Consider the following 16155-nt stretch of genomic DNA (forward strand, 5'->3'; position numbering starts at 1 on the left):
CTACATTATTATATAAATCAGTAGTTTGCTGATTAGTATTTCATTTTATGATTGTATCACAAGTTGTTCATCTGTTCTACTGTTGAAGACACTTGAGTTGTTTCCAGTTTTTGGCAATTACGGGTAAAGCTGCTATAACATTCATGTACAGATCTTTGTATGGACATAAGTTTTTTTCTTTTTCTTCTGCATAAATACCTAGCCATGAGATTGCTGAATCACATAAGGTATGGACTGAATGTTTGTGTCACCCAAATCCATATGTAGAAGCCCTAACCCCTAATATAGTGGTATTAGGAGGTGGGGGTCTTCTTCGGGAGGTAATTAGGTTTAGATAAGGATAGAATCCCCATGATGGAATTGCTGGCCTTATGATAAGGGTAAAAGACACCAGAGCTTCTCTCCTTCATGTGAAGATAAAGCCAGAAGGCGGCCATCTGCAAGCTAGGAAGTGGGCTGAATCTGCCAACACCTTAATCTTGGACTTCCCAGCCTCCAGAACTGTGAGAAATGACATGTCTGTTTCTTAAGCCATTCTGTCCATGGTGTTTTGTTATAGCACCCCAAGCTTACTAAGACATATGGTAAGTACATATTTTGCCTAGGTTTTTGCCATAGTTACCTTTTAATTTTTCTTACCTTTTAACTTTTAATTTTTCTGCTTTACCAATTATGACTTATTTGTACTTTAAATTTTACATCGTTTTAAAAGTAAGCCAAAAATACTTTTTATTATCTTTTAATTTCCTTCCTTATTTATTAATGCTCAAAAACAACTCTTTAAACTCAGATGTTTGCTCTGCCACATAGCCAAATATGTGATCCATTCCATCTTGAAAGAAACAATTGTGAACTTGTTTTTTCTAAAATATTTAATTTGTAAATTGAAGCTTATGCTTTATGCACCAAAACCAAAATAAACATTCTGTGAAGGACAATGGCAGGCAGAATGACTTGATGGAAAGACTTAAATAAATGTAAAATTCATTCAGCTTTTCCTCATGACGGCCTAATTTAATCAATACACCTGCAGTTGATTGCTGCCTTTTAAATGTGTATATCATATATCATGTATGGAGGAGGCACATCACTATTGCACCTTGAAATATGAATAAAGAGATAAAAACAAGAGAGAAAAAAAGGGAGTTACAAGGATGATTACAGCATTTTGCAGGAAGGTAGCCAGACAGGCTTTAAATATATTTTAGATCTATTGAATTAAACCACGAATGAGTCATTGTCTGGAAAATAATTTATATTTATATTAAAGTATTTACTTGTACCTTCTTGGCATAGGAATAATTTATACAATGCATCCTATAGCAATCCAAACAGAAAGTTTTTTAGAGGATAATTATATTCCATAAAGAAAGGTAGGTAGCACTTTGCAGAACGAAAGAGTAACAGATACCATTAGAATACATTTCACAGGTTTAAAACTGCATTAAATAACAATAATAAATGTATCTATTAAGATATAGTCAAGATTCTCCTTGCCCTAAAATAAGAGAAAAACTCAATTTATCAATTGGAATATATATATATATATATATATATATATATATATATATATATATAGAAAGAGAGAGAGAGAGAATAGATGTACATGAATTTTGAAAAATTTTTATAGTCAGATAACCACCAGCACAATTAATACATAAAATATTTTCATCAATCCCTAGTTTCCTAAATATTCCTAATATATATATACTGTTAACTCAGAAGAATTCCTTAGGAAATAGTCATATTATCCTATTCAATTTTAGGGCCCATGGAAGATAGTACAGTTCGGTACTCCCTCCTATCCCAGGCAGGATGGAGAACCAGGGTGATGGCTAGCATTGTAACAACCAGGACCCTGGAGTCCCTGACTTATTTCTGAAGTGACGTCTGCTGTCACTGGATCTATATAGTTATTTTCTAAATGGTTGAGTCTTGGTAGATCCTGATGAACATCTTTACAAGATGATTAGTTGTATTCTAAGGAGTGACATTTGCTTTTCCTTAAAATAAATTTGTTCTCTAGCTGTATGCCAGTAGTCAGGTCATCCATATTACAGATTATGACACTAGTCACAAAAACAACGATGATTTCTCCTCGCTACCTTTTTTGAGCAGGTATTTTTATTCCTTTATATGTGTTGGGCTTTGTGCTAAATTATTCCCATATTATCTTTAGTCATCACAGCCATGCTAGAAAAAAGGAAGTGTAATCCTTACTTTGCAGATGAAAAATGAATTCCAAGGGTTGATAATTTGCCACAGATGAGTCAAGTTCATAGTACATGATTTGTCTGACTTGGGTACTCATATCTGTCTTGGTTATTTCTGGGGACACTGTTGATTTCATATAAGAGCAATCATTTTACTCTTCATGTTTACTGACAGGTACCCTGAAATTTCCAGTTATTCAGTCTTCCTCAAATGATAACACTCCAGTAACAGAGTCCAGTGACTTTAAAGCATTAGAAGCACAAACCTGTATTGGCTGGGGAGTCAACATATGATTAAGATAGTCTCAACCAGGTCAAAGAAAAAGATGAATATTCAGTGTATTGCTTGAATATAAGCAAGTGATTGATTATAAACCAGGAAGTGGTCATAAATAAGGAAGATTCTGCTTTTATTGTTCTGGGGCAGACATCTTGTGACAATAAGCAAAACTAGTTTGAGAATGACAACAACACTCCAAGGATGATTGTAAGAAAAGAACCAGAGAGAAATATGATTCTTGATATCACCATTGGGCTGCTGAAATAACTAGCCTTTGAGCACGCTCTTTCCCTGAGCTTCCTGTTATGTGAGATAATAAAGTTATTTGTATTGAAAGCCAGTTTACCAGATATTCAGTACAGCATCTTCCCCTCAATAACTAATCTATACCTGTTTCTCTCCCCAGTATAGAAACATGTTAATTCTTAGTAATGTTTTGATGAATCTTTATGAAAAAGAGGTAAAAATGTAAATGTAGCATGTGGTCTTCCTCAACAGTAAAGCAGTTTAAATAATAATTGCCTGCATAGGATTCTCATTTTATGATACTGTAAAGCCGTATACGCATGTTTAGGGCCGTACCCATACATTACAGTTTATTTCTGCACAGAGCTCTATGTAATTTGAAAGCAGTAGCAGAGAAATGATGAAGATTGCTCTCCTGGAGCAGAACTGCAATGAAGATATCCAGTTCCTAAGCCCCAGTCACCAGTGGACCACCTAAGGTGAAAACGATAAATTAATTCATCTTGTAGCAGAGAGTGCCATTCCTTGCCTTTAAATATATGCAGTTTATCTGTCATCATCTGTGGGAATGGATCGCTGGACAACAAGCTATTCCCAGAAACATTTTCAGATAAGATGATGATTTTTCTCTAAAAATTGTATTTTTATGTAAACTGCAGCCCAAATATAGTCGAATTGCAGTTAGAGAACACATTCATCTCCAAATTATGCATCAAGATGCATCTGATAACCTTGAAAGTATATCTATTTGGAAGGGTTTAGTGCCACTCTTAAATAGGTCTATATTTTTAAATATATTATGTTTCTGTGTAAAATATAACAAAATATGTGTGGCTATTAAAAACTTAAAATCAATGCTTCAAGTTTAATACCATAAAAAATGAATTTCCATAAAATATGCATAACAGAGATACGGATGCTGAAGATGGAAAGCAGATCATTTTTTTTGGTAAAATATAAAATGCTTACATCATTCTGGTGGTTTTTTTTTTTTTTTTTTTTGCCCCTTTCCTTCTAAAACTGATGAGGGAGCTTTTTTTCAATTCTCATTACTATTTTCTAATTTTGAAAGTAATGACAACATTGTAGAGAGTCTTGGCAAATAAACTGAGCAAATCTTTTGTCATAAGTAAATTAATTAATTACAATCGTTTTTTTCCCATGTCAAGAAAGTCACAGGTTCTAGGCCTATCCATGTTCACATAGTCATGTAGATGCTCATGTCGGAAGAAAAGCTCATCAACAATCAAATTCACATAAACAACTGGAAGTTTTAAAATCACATTACATAGTCCATCGATCTATACCATTTTCTGTGGACAGAAGCTTTTCAGTAAATCCTCCGTTCAGTTTTGTTTTCTGAAACAGCTTGAGAATGTAGAGTTAGTCTTTCTTTCTTCTAGTTAAGAATTGAACACTTGTAAGCACAGGGAAAATTACCTTCTTACCTATTTCTTTATTAAATTCTTTTGGGAGAAGTAAAGGAACTGGATAATATTTTTTTAAATCCCTGAATCATGAGGATGTCAATAAGTCTTTTGAGAATATGCTGAGCAAAGTCCTTCAGGTACTTTGTAAGGATCATTCAGTAAAAGCCTTCTCACTAGAGAACTAAAAGAGACATTATTTACAATCACTTTCACTCACAGATGCAAACAAGATGTCTTCAGAGGCAGCACAGAGTGGACTAATCCCATGTATTACCCAATTGCTCAATTCTGGTTAGAACTTTTATTCTGTGATTGGGAAACACAGCTCTACACATGGACTGGTATACAGTACAAAAAACTTCTGAGAATAGATGTTGGCCAGAAACTTTTAGAGAAATTTGATTATTTTATCAATCAAATATGCCCCAAATGGGGAAATTTATAGTTGCAGTTTTAAAAATAGGAGAATGACATCAAACATGCCAAACCTCTAGTCTGTCTGATTCTGAACAATTTTAATTGTAGTGAATTCATTCCACGTTTCTTTCCAAAGATCTTTTGCCATTCCAGAATTGTGCAATTTTGTGATGTCTGCCCAAAACTCTCATCCACATTAACCATTTATTTGTGTCAACTCTTTACTCACACATCAAACATCAGCACGGTTTATCTCCTATTAACAAGGGAACCAAGCAGAAAATGGACATATGAGGAAAGGTTCTAAGTTTTAGAATTGTGAAAACTGAGTGAAGGAAGCCTCTAGGGCTAGGAATTTCTCTAATGCTTGAGAAGGGTTTGTTTTGTGCTGTCCTTTGCTCTAAGCATTTTGAAAATATTAACTCAGTTTAGGGCTCTAGGAATTAGAGTTCATTAGTATACTTCCACCATCTATCATAATCCATCTTGCAAGTGAGCAAACTGAGCACAGAGATTATAGGAAACTTGCTAAAGATAAAACCAGAATTCAGATTCCAGCAGACCACCTCCCAAGTCTATGGATTTAATATAATTTTATCTGCTTATCTATACTGGCCACCATAAATCTTTCTTGACATGTAAAATTTGACATACTGTGCAAAAAACTAGAAAAATCGTATTTGTTCTCTTACTTCTTTTCAGTCTTGATTCCACTATTAAAAAAAAAAAAAGCAACATCTTTACTTGGCATAATTTCAGAGTTTCAAGATACATTCTATGATTTGAAGAACATGATATTCCCTTCCCCTGTTAGATGACACAGAAACATTCCTCTCAGAATATCTTCCTGGTGACAGTGCAGCTGTCCAGAACAAGAAAGCAGATTAAATATGCTAAACCTTCTGCCAAAGATACATTATCTTTGTTGGTCAACAAAAGATACCCGATAGATAGAGGGACATTTAAATTTAAATCATCCTAACTACCAAATGCAAGATGAATCTTTGCCTACCATTCTCAGACTACAATTTTAAAGTTTCAGTTAAATGCCAAAGCTTATTGCACTATCACCTAAAGGTTCTGACTTACTTAGAAAGTTTGCTGGGAACAAGTCATGTTGCAATTGCATTCACGGAGGTGAAGGATGTTGTCAAGAATTCCAAATCATGCTTGTTGCCCACATGCATCTTATTGTTGAGTTAAAGAATGAAGCATACCGTGTCTACAGAAATGAGACTATATAGCATGAATTTGTCTCTAAGTGCAAAAAATGGGTCTAGGAAGAAGGATATGAATAGATGTGAATGTGAGGTGGTGTGTGGAAGTGAGTTGGCATCAAAGGCAACGACTTCCAGGAGGAGGACTGACATTGGCTAAGTGTAGATTTAGAAAGCAGTGCATATTTTGTTGGTGTGACAAGGCATGAGAGAAGCAGTGGAAATGGGAGTGAGCCTGGTTCCCTGTAGGGCACATTTAAGGAAATAGAGAATGTGAGACCAAACAGGAGTGGTGGAGCGAGCGAGGGTGAGGTGAATCCATAGATCGTCTCTAGCTCAGGACCTTTGGCTTTGCTAATTATTCTGTGGCCTACTACTCAGCCTTCCCTGAACACACCAGAGACACAAAAATACCTCTGCACCTTTGATCAAACTATTCCTTTAGCCCACAATTATCTCTTCTCTTCCCCCAGCCTATTAAAAGTCATATACCCTTCAAGTTTCCACTTACACTCTTCTCTCTGAGTCATTTGCTAATAGTTCCCCAATTAAGCTTAATTATTCCATCACCTGCACTCTGCAGTCTGCGAACGCTGCTAGAGTCAGGCTCTCTGTCATGCTGAACGTTGTTAGCTGTTTGCACGACTCTCTCTTTGGAGGGAGAGCAGAGGTGGTGTGTGTTTGCCACACTCCACAGCACAGGCATGTGCTTTTGAATAGATTTTTCTTGGTAACGTATGCTGGACTGAGAGGAAGCAGTTTGAAAAGAGCTCTGGGATGAGATGTAAAGCTCCTGAAGGTAGAACATATCCAAACATAAAGAGGAAGGAAGACATTTCATCTAGGGTCAGCTCATTCTTGTAACATGGTACAGGCATCACGGGCCTGGGATCACAGACTTGATCTTTGTGTGATCTATTAGCTTTTCTCTGCTCCACGGTTACAGACCGGACTCTCTCCATTGCGGCCAGCCCTTTTATGCATTTGTTCTCAATGGAAGAGTGGAGACACAGGTCCTATGAATGAAAACGAAAAAAAAGAAAAGAGGTTCAATTTTGATATATTGATATATTATATATATAAATTTATACCCAATTGCTCAGTTCTGGTTAGAACTTTTATTCTGTGATTGGGAATGCAGTTTGTTTTTAACTTTGGATTTTTGGGATGATTTAAAAGTTGGATGATTTAAAACAACAAAACAAAACAAAACAAACAAACAAAACCACATGTCATCTCAGAGAGGCCACAGAAGAATTTCCATTAATCACACACATAAGTATCTATGAAGTCCCATGTAGTCCACTCTACTCATGGACCAAAAGGTGATTCAGGACAGACACTTTCTGTTTTAGGTCGTCTTTAGTTCAGGAACTGGAAAACTAACTCTGAGGGATAAATCCTAATAAATTATTTCCTGGGCCCAACACATGCCAGAAGCATCCTCATCTATGACACATTCAGTAGAAACACAACTCCCCCTGCTTTAGTGTTATTAGATATACAGAAAAAACCATGTTACTAAAATTGTTTCCTTGTTTTTTTTTTTGTTGTTGTTGTTTGTTTGTTTTTTTTGTACACAGAGCTATACTCCATTTCTGATTCCTTTGCAATTAGGTGAGGCCTTCTGATTGAGTTCCAACTAATGAAATGTTCCAATTTCAGGTCAAGCCATTGGAAATCCACCACACAGGGTCCTTCCAGCTCCTTCCCCATCTGTTGACTGTGTATCAAGTCAGGGCATACTTGAAGATGATGGACTCACCAGTAGCCCGGGTCACTGCAGGAGACAAACCCCACACCTCCCTCCCTCCCAATCCAGACTCACATAAGGATGTTTCAAAGCAAGAAATAAACTGCTATGTTTAGCCATGGAAATCGTGGGGTTTTTTTTTTTGCTTCTGTTTGTTTGTTTGAACAGGAGTTAGCCTGCCTTAAATAAAAGACTCTCTAAAAAGCTTTTCTTTTATGAACAGTGAGTCTCAACCCAGGATAATTTTATTAACCAAAGATCATTTGGTAATATCTGGAGACATTTTTGATTGTTACAACTTGGTAGAAGGATGCTATGGGAATGTCATGAGTATAGACCAAGGATGCTGCTACATCCTATGATACACAGGATGGCTCCCACAGCAAAGGATGATCTAGCCCATAGTGTGAATGGTGCCAAGGGTGATGAACCTTATTAACTATTGTGAATAGTTGAAAAACACATTGTCTTTATCTTAACATGGGTTTCATTGCAAATATAACATGAGTTCTATTGCAACTAGACTATATTAGTAATTAATGATCCCGACCTAATAGAATTTGAAGTATTAGAACATTCAGGGGGTGGCAGTACCACTTATGGAAATTACCAGGAAAGCAGAGTAAACAGGGTATGGCTGTTATACAGATTTGTTGGTGCCTTTTTTATTCAGAGGAGTTTCTAGAAATTTGGTCATCTCCATTTCCTGCTACAAAGTGATACCCCTATAAATGTAGATTTTCCTTATACTTGCAAATGCTTCTTACAAAAGGGTAACTTCTTGGTATTTTGAACCTCTCTTGTGTTTGCTGCTTCTTATAAATAATCAGCCTAAAATATCTTTTATGCCAAAGAGGTATCTATTGGGGTAACATTCTGTTTCCCTTAACCTAATTTAACTCTCTAATGGGGATATTGATATCATACTGTAACAATTGATGGGGTGTTGGACTCTTGATTTGGACACAGGTCTTGATCTCAGAGTCCTGAGAGTGGGCCCCATGTCAGGCTCAGTGCTGGGTGTGGAGCCTGTTCAAGATTCTCTCTCTCCCTCTTCCTAACCCTCTCTCCCTCTCTAAGAACAATAACAAACAGTTGCTAAATAAAACTTAAGTAATTTGAGTTTGTCATCAGAGAACTTTCCATCTCCCTATTTTCTTGAACTCCATTTACAATGCTTCTTTTCACCTGTGCACACATACACAGAAATGTTTGGTGTTTAATGTTTTCATGTTGCCTGACTTCTGACCAACTGGCATCTCAGGGCAAAATCATACTTGGAAAAATGGTCAGGCATCAATCTATACTTTTTATCATCTGATATGCCACTCCTTATGCATCTGATTATCCAGGTCTCATTCTCTCAAAGCCTTGTGCTCCAATAAGCTGGTAACACAATAAACAAAATATAATACATATTAATGACTTTATGTTATTCTGCCCTGAATGAACTAACTTTTAACAGGATCCTATTATTCCAAAAAGGCAACTGAGTTATGAAAACAGCTGTGAATTGAGATTGTAGCCCTAGTTAGACAGCTAATTAACTAGAAAACTGGAAGTTGAGCATAGTGCATGTCACACTATCATAGGTACCTGATGAGAGTTGCAAATAAAGTGTTATTGGTGATCAAAAGAAGGAAAATCTCCAAGTTCAGAAATCTAGGATATCTTCTAGAAAAAATGGCAACATTTGAGCTAAGCATTGATGATAGATAACAAGCATAGGGTTAGGGAAAGACATTAAATACCATAAAGGTTATATAAAATGTTGAGAAGAAATATTGGAATCATGGTTCTGTAACTGGAGAATAGCTACAGTTGTACTAAGTTTTAACATGTGTGCATTAGCTTATTAGAGTTGCCAACAAAGTACCATAGTTCGGGTGACCTGAAGTATAGACATTTATTTTCTTCCATTCTGGAGGCTAGAAGTCCAAGATCAAAGTATTGGCAGGTTTAGTGTCTTCTCTTCTTGGCTTATAGACAGCCACCTTCTTCCTGTGTCCTCATATGGCCTTTTCTCTGTGTGCATACGTCTTTGTACCAGAAATATCTCTTCTTATAAGAATACAAGTCAGATTGGTATAGGGCCCACCCTAATGACCTCATTTTAACAATCACCTCTTTAAAGTCTCTATCTCCAAAAACAATCAGATTATGATGTATTGGGAGTTAGGGTTTCAACATAAGAATTTTGGGGGCACACAATCCAGACCATAACAATGTGTAAGGCTTGAAGTGAGACCTATGGTGGGAAATTGTTTAGATAGAAGTGTCATACCATTTAAGTAGACTGGCCTTTCTCTGTAGGTCCCATTCAAGGATTTAGAAAAACCTCTTCCTATCAATGAGCTCTACTTTAGAAAGTTAAATCGGGTGAAAGGAAACAGAATATGTCAGCCCAATATATGTCTCTTTGGCATTAAAATTATTTTAAGCTGAGTATTTTTAAGAAACAGCAGATACAGGAGATGATCTGAATATTGAGAAATTATCCTTTTATAAAAGACATTTATAGGCATAAGGAAAATTCCATTTGTAAGGTGTGTCTCTCTCTTTGTAGCAGGAGAGGGAGATAACCAAACTTCTAGAAACTCTTAGGAGTAGAGAAGACATCAACAAATCTGCATTATAACCGTGTCTTTGTTTGCTGTGTTTTCCTGGTAACTTCCCATAAGTGGCTCTTGTCACCCTCAGCCCCCAATATCTTTCTTTTGTCTGTTAAAGATGATACTTAAGGTGGTGGCTTGGGCTACTTCAAGGAATTAGCTTTTCTAGGTATCCCTCTTGAATACAAAAGGTATATATGTTATTAAACTTCTATTTTGCTCCTGTTAATCTTTCTATATATATATATATTATATATATATATAATAATATAAAATACATAAAATATATATGACAGATATATATGTATTATATATATATCTGTCTTTTTGAAAATCTGTCTATATATATTTTTATATATTAAAAATATATATATTATATATTAAAATATATATTAAAATATTTATATATATTTATATGTAAATCTGTCTTTTATATATATATGTATATATATATATAAGACCCCATATATAAATATATGAGTGTCCTAGCCAAGAACCTAGATGGATAGAGATAAAATAATTTTTCCTCCCTTACACAACAGGAGAGTAGTAGAGGTGAGAATGATAAGGTAATTCTCTCTGAAGACCAAAGGTGGAAGACCTTGAGAATTTATTGGATATGATTTGCAGAAGAGAAAAAAAAGTCAAAAGATAATTCTCATTTTCTTGAATTTGTCCACAGCCAATGGGATCCAGTGATTCTAGTATGGATGTCAGAAGATGAAAGGATCTTTGTGGCATGTGATGCCTTGGATTCCAGTACAATGAGGTTCTGATGGTTGTCAAGAAAGATGTCCAGGAGACAGTTGGTACAAATACTTAGAAGTGTGGGTTAGGAAGGGTGCACCACCAGTTTCAAGGTGATAAAGGCAACTTCAGAGTGAGTCAGATTCCCACCAGTACCACATGTATGAAGAAAAAGAAAATGGACAGAACAAGGGATGACTGTGTGAGAGGCTCTGGCAATGTCATAAAAGAGTGTTTTTAAAATGTTTCATGTCCTTCAAACCCCCTGCATAGGCAGCTGCCATTTCTGCTCATAAAAAGGAGAGGGCTGGCTGAGTAGAATGGGGTCACCAAGACTCCATTTGCATCACAATGGAGCCTGCCATCTGACACTTCTCACAAAACCTAATATTTGGCAGAAAGAAATGCCAATATGCATATATACATGCATATATACCTTTTGGCAGCCCATCCCATGCTGATTTGGAGATTTCCTTTTAATTAAGCATTTCAGTGTAGAGTACATACAACCCATAGAGTCCCACCCTGGAGCCTCCAAGGCGGGCAGTCACCCTTCTGCACTCTGTTCTCTGCTTCCACCAGGGCAGGTCATGTTTTCAAAGGAAGTTCTTCTATCTGACCCCATTAACACTATCTTTCTAGATCTGGCATCAATAAATTATTATTTTAGTCTGCTGGAGAATGCATACTCTGGTCCACTTCCACTCCAGAAGATTTAGGCGTTGGTCTTTGAGAGTCCCTGAAACCCTATTACGTTAATTGTCTCGCTCTGCCTTCCCTGTTACAATGCTGATGCTTACATGGAAAGTGGGTGCTTTCATGCAAATGGATGTGGCCTTATCTCTCAGTTCACCCACTCAGCATCCCAGGTCTCTTCTCCTCCCCATTCTGTCGTTGTATGCAATTTATTTTAAGTACTCTGAAGAGATGCTTCAGGTTGATACTAACCGGTTCTGATCTCTCCGGTCCCCCTCCACGAGCTCTGTAGGAAAACTCCAATTGCAAAATAGCAAATAACCGTTACCAAATCTCTCAGGGAAGCTAAATAAATGATCAGATGCTCAGGCAGCAAACTAAATTATCAGAATCCTCTTAGGCACATGTCTGGCTTTGATAATCTTCCTATTCTTCTGACTTTCCTGTTGAACTGACCTCTGGACACCAAGTCAAATTTATAAGTCTTTTCACACAGAGCCGGGATAGGTCATTATACCTGGAAGTCCCAGACCTGGACTACCAGGGAACATGAAAGACGGCTTTCATCACTCAATTACAAGTTTAAGTGCTATGCAGACACCCTCAGGAGTTAAGATCAGCAGCTTTCCCCGGATTAGAATTGACAGTGTCTTCACGGCTGTATTCGAGTTTACCACTTTGGAGCACTGAGTTATATGATGGAATTATTGAGAAGGTAAAAAGATGAAAACAATTGAGATGGAGCAAAGGGCAAGGTTTATGTATGGAAGGGCATGACTCTCTCTTGGAAAACAAATAAAAATCTGTGTTTCCTGACAACTGTGAGATATGTACATTTCAAAGGTTGATTAAGATGTGGAGGGCACAAGAAAACACTTCCTTCATAATACAAGTTAAAATTGTAAAGCCAGCAAATAGAAGAGAAGAATCCTAACGGGACCAATGCATGTAAGTCATCAGCATGCTTTCCCTTAGTGAGAACAGACGGACTTAAGCCTAAAACAGAATACTTCTGCTCTTTTAGACCGAACCATATGTTTCCAAACACTTTATAAAGATAATATTCCCGGGGATCCCTGGGTGGCGCAGCGGTTTGGCGCCTGCCTTTGGCCCAGGGCGCGATCCTGGAGACCCGGGATCGAATCCCACATCAGGCTCCCGGTGCATGGAGCCTGCTTCTCCCTCCGCCTGTGTCTCTGTCTCTCTCTCTCTCTCTGTGACTATCATAAATAAATAAAAAAAAATTAAAAAAAAAAAAAGATAATATTCCCCACTCCTCCAACATTAGATTAGAGCAACCTGTGTTGAATTGCTATAGAAGTGAATAGACCTCAAGAAATGGAAAAGCCTTTCAAATCTAACACAGCAACCTAACAAATTCCTGTGTGGGAAAACTTTGGAAACATGATGAATGGAGAGTTTTCCACTATCTGTTGCATCGCTGGAATTGAAGTCTCTCTATCTTTTATTCTTTTTTTTTTTTTTTTTTTTCAGATCTATCTTTTATTCTTAATTGGCCATTTAATAACCTGGACTGTTGGCCAGCCACAATAAATTCTTGGTTTGAAAACAAAAAGCAACAAACAAACAACTATTACTCAAAGCAAATGAAAGTTCTCCCTGGGGTGAAAAAAAATCACAAAGTGGTTGTAGAACATAAAATCCTAAATAAAAATCCTTTTAATTTGTCTTGGATGTTGAAGTGGGTGGGTGGGGGGAATACAGCTAGAGGAGTTTGTGTGCTTTGCCAGCAGTTTCTGAAAATGACAATGCCAGGCCTATTTAACTCTCATAATTACCTGTCACCATGCTTCCAGGGACTGGCTGGAGACGAGGGAGCTGCACGCCTGGCAGCGCAGTGCTGACTGAGAGATAAAAATTGGGGACATGCCTGGGGCTTGCTCATCCTGACGATGCTGTGTGGGGAGCTGTGCCCGCTGACACAGTCCCCGGATAGATAAAGCAGTTAAGTGGCCCCAAGCAATAGCATGCATGTTCCAGGGTCAAAAGAAAGTGTCAGACGGGCTTGACGGAACTGCTAAGAAATCAGAGCCCCTTCTATATTTAAATGCACTGAGGTTTTTTTTTTTTTTTTGCACTGAGTTTTTTTATTTTTTGAAAAAAAGTGTAAATCTCTTCAGTTGTGTCAGTTTTATTTATTGACTTGTGCAAATTATCTTCTTTTGTAATGGCCAGTTTTCCTTTGGATTTAGGGACTCTGCGTGGCATTCTGTTTTCCCCTCTAGATTGCCAGTCCAGTTGCCTAGTGAGGAAGCTGAAAGATTTCTTGGAGAGCTATATCTCACTCCTTAGACATCTTTGGCCATTATCATGGCTCAACTCTAGGTCCAATTTTTGTTCTTGAGTACATTTCCTTTTAAAAGATATCACTATTGCAAACAGAAGGTTTTGGGGATATTGAGGGCTATCGAAGCCCACGGAACTTACCCTTGTGACATGAATTAGGTAAAAGGCTCTAACCCAAGAATCAGAAGACTTGATTTTAGGATATGCTTTTCCATCTTAATAGAATGAGAAAAAGAGAAATAAAAAGAAGAAAGAAAGAAGAAAGAAAGAAAGAAAGAAAGAAAGAAAGAAAGAAAGAAAGAAAGAAAAAGAAAAAGAAAGAAAAAGAAAAAGAAAAAGAAAAAGAAAGAAAAAGAAAAAGAAAAAGAAAAAGAAAAAAGATCACTTCTCTCAGTTTCTTTATTTAGAAAAGGTGAAGTGTAATCTTTTGTCTGTTTTGGAAGTTGGCTGCTGAGTATAAATGAAATATTCTAAGTGAAATCATATTTTGATCTCTAAAACACTATGCAAGCTATAATGTGACAATAATGGCAGGGAGGATGCACATCACTTCCTGGCAAACAGTAAGGGCAGAAATAACAAGGAGACCTACATTGTTGGGTTGTCTTGTTGTTTTGCCATTTAGATATATTTACTTTTTATTTATTTATTTATTTTAAAGATTTTTATTTATTTATTCATGAGAGATACAGAGAGAGAGACAGGCAGACACAGGCAGAGGGAGAAGCAGACTCCATGCAGGGAGCACGATGTGGGACTCAATCCTAGAATCCAGGATCATGCTCTGAGCCAAAGGCTGATGCTCAACCACTGAGCCACCCAGGTGTCCCTTTACTTTTTATTAAAAATTAAAAAGTTAAGGTGGATCATTTTTATAAGTAGTTGTGAAATAATTTAATATACAACTAGCTAACTATATTTATGTGTGTTCATTCATATATTTATTTACCCACTTATTTATTTGTTCTATGGTGTATTTTTAGCCCTCCTGGGACCTCACATCCCTTGCTCAAGTCCCTCTCACACCATACTAGGTCTTTGTTCAAGATGACATAAAAATTTAGGTTCTGAATAGACATCAGCTACCTAGACAGGAGACTAGATATAAAACCTGTTTATCATACTAAATGATAGTCCCTTTGTAAAAAGGATTTGCAATAAGTTACAAGGAGATGGGATTTATAGGGGATTGTTTTGAATTTGTGTCTTTAGAAGAATAAATAAAAGAAAGCATGTGAACACACGAATTGAGATATGGTTACAAAGAAGAGAGAGCCATCTCAGGGCTTGTTTTCCATCATGTGTCTATCTGGTTTTGTATTTGGGCCTTCATCTAATCTTGATATGACTTTGTTTTGCATTGAACTGATATGGAATGTATCAGTATAATAAATGAACCAAAAGAATTAGGTTGTGAAGCTTCAGATCCTAGGAAGCTGTTGGAGTGGCCCTGATACAGCCAGGTAGGTAAATGATCCAATCACACTTTTCTTCCACAAACATTGACTAGTGAAACTACAAACTAGTGGGTTCAGAAGATCAGCATATTTTCAGAAGGATGGAATATAGATAGTGCTGCCAAAGTAAAATGAACTTCTGTGCCAAATTAATTACCATCTGTAAAGTATCTATGTGGTTGAAACTTGACAAAAGTATACAACTTGATCAGAATTCATATTGGCTTCTTGAAGAGCTGTATGCATTTTTATTGTATGCTAGAGATACAATAAAACCATAACCTAGAAATTACCAGAATACAAGCAATTAAGTGGTCTGAAAATAAGATGGTGACTATAGCAGGCATTTACTGAGTAAGATGGAAGAGAAGAAAAATATTTCTTTGGTTCAACACTAGATTTTTATGTCTATAAAATCAAATGGCTAAAAGCTGCAATTGGAAGGAAGGACTGGGTTAAATCTAAGTGATGCTTTTCTTGAGATGGTATGCATGCATCAACAGGATGTGTGTAACATTCTTCAGAAATCACAAACTCTAATCCTTCAGATTTTGTGTGTCAGAAATGGGGATTCAGCTCTTCTTTGTTTAAGGGGATGACCTCTTCTCTGTTTTGAGACTGTGATGCTCATACATGGGCCGAAGAAATGGATAGTGGCCAGTCTGGAAACAAGATACCACAAGGGGTATTGACAATAAGGAAGAATTATCTTTCACTTCCTATATTATTAATGAATAATTAATACCAAAATATTAAAGATTAGCTTAATAATAATAATAA

Source organism: Vulpes vulpes, chromosome 5 (assembly GCF_048418805.1).
Source record: "Vulpes vulpes isolate BD-2025 chromosome 5, VulVul3, whole genome shotgun sequence".
NCBI lineage: Eukaryota > Metazoa > Chordata > Mammalia > Carnivora > Canidae > Vulpes > Vulpes vulpes.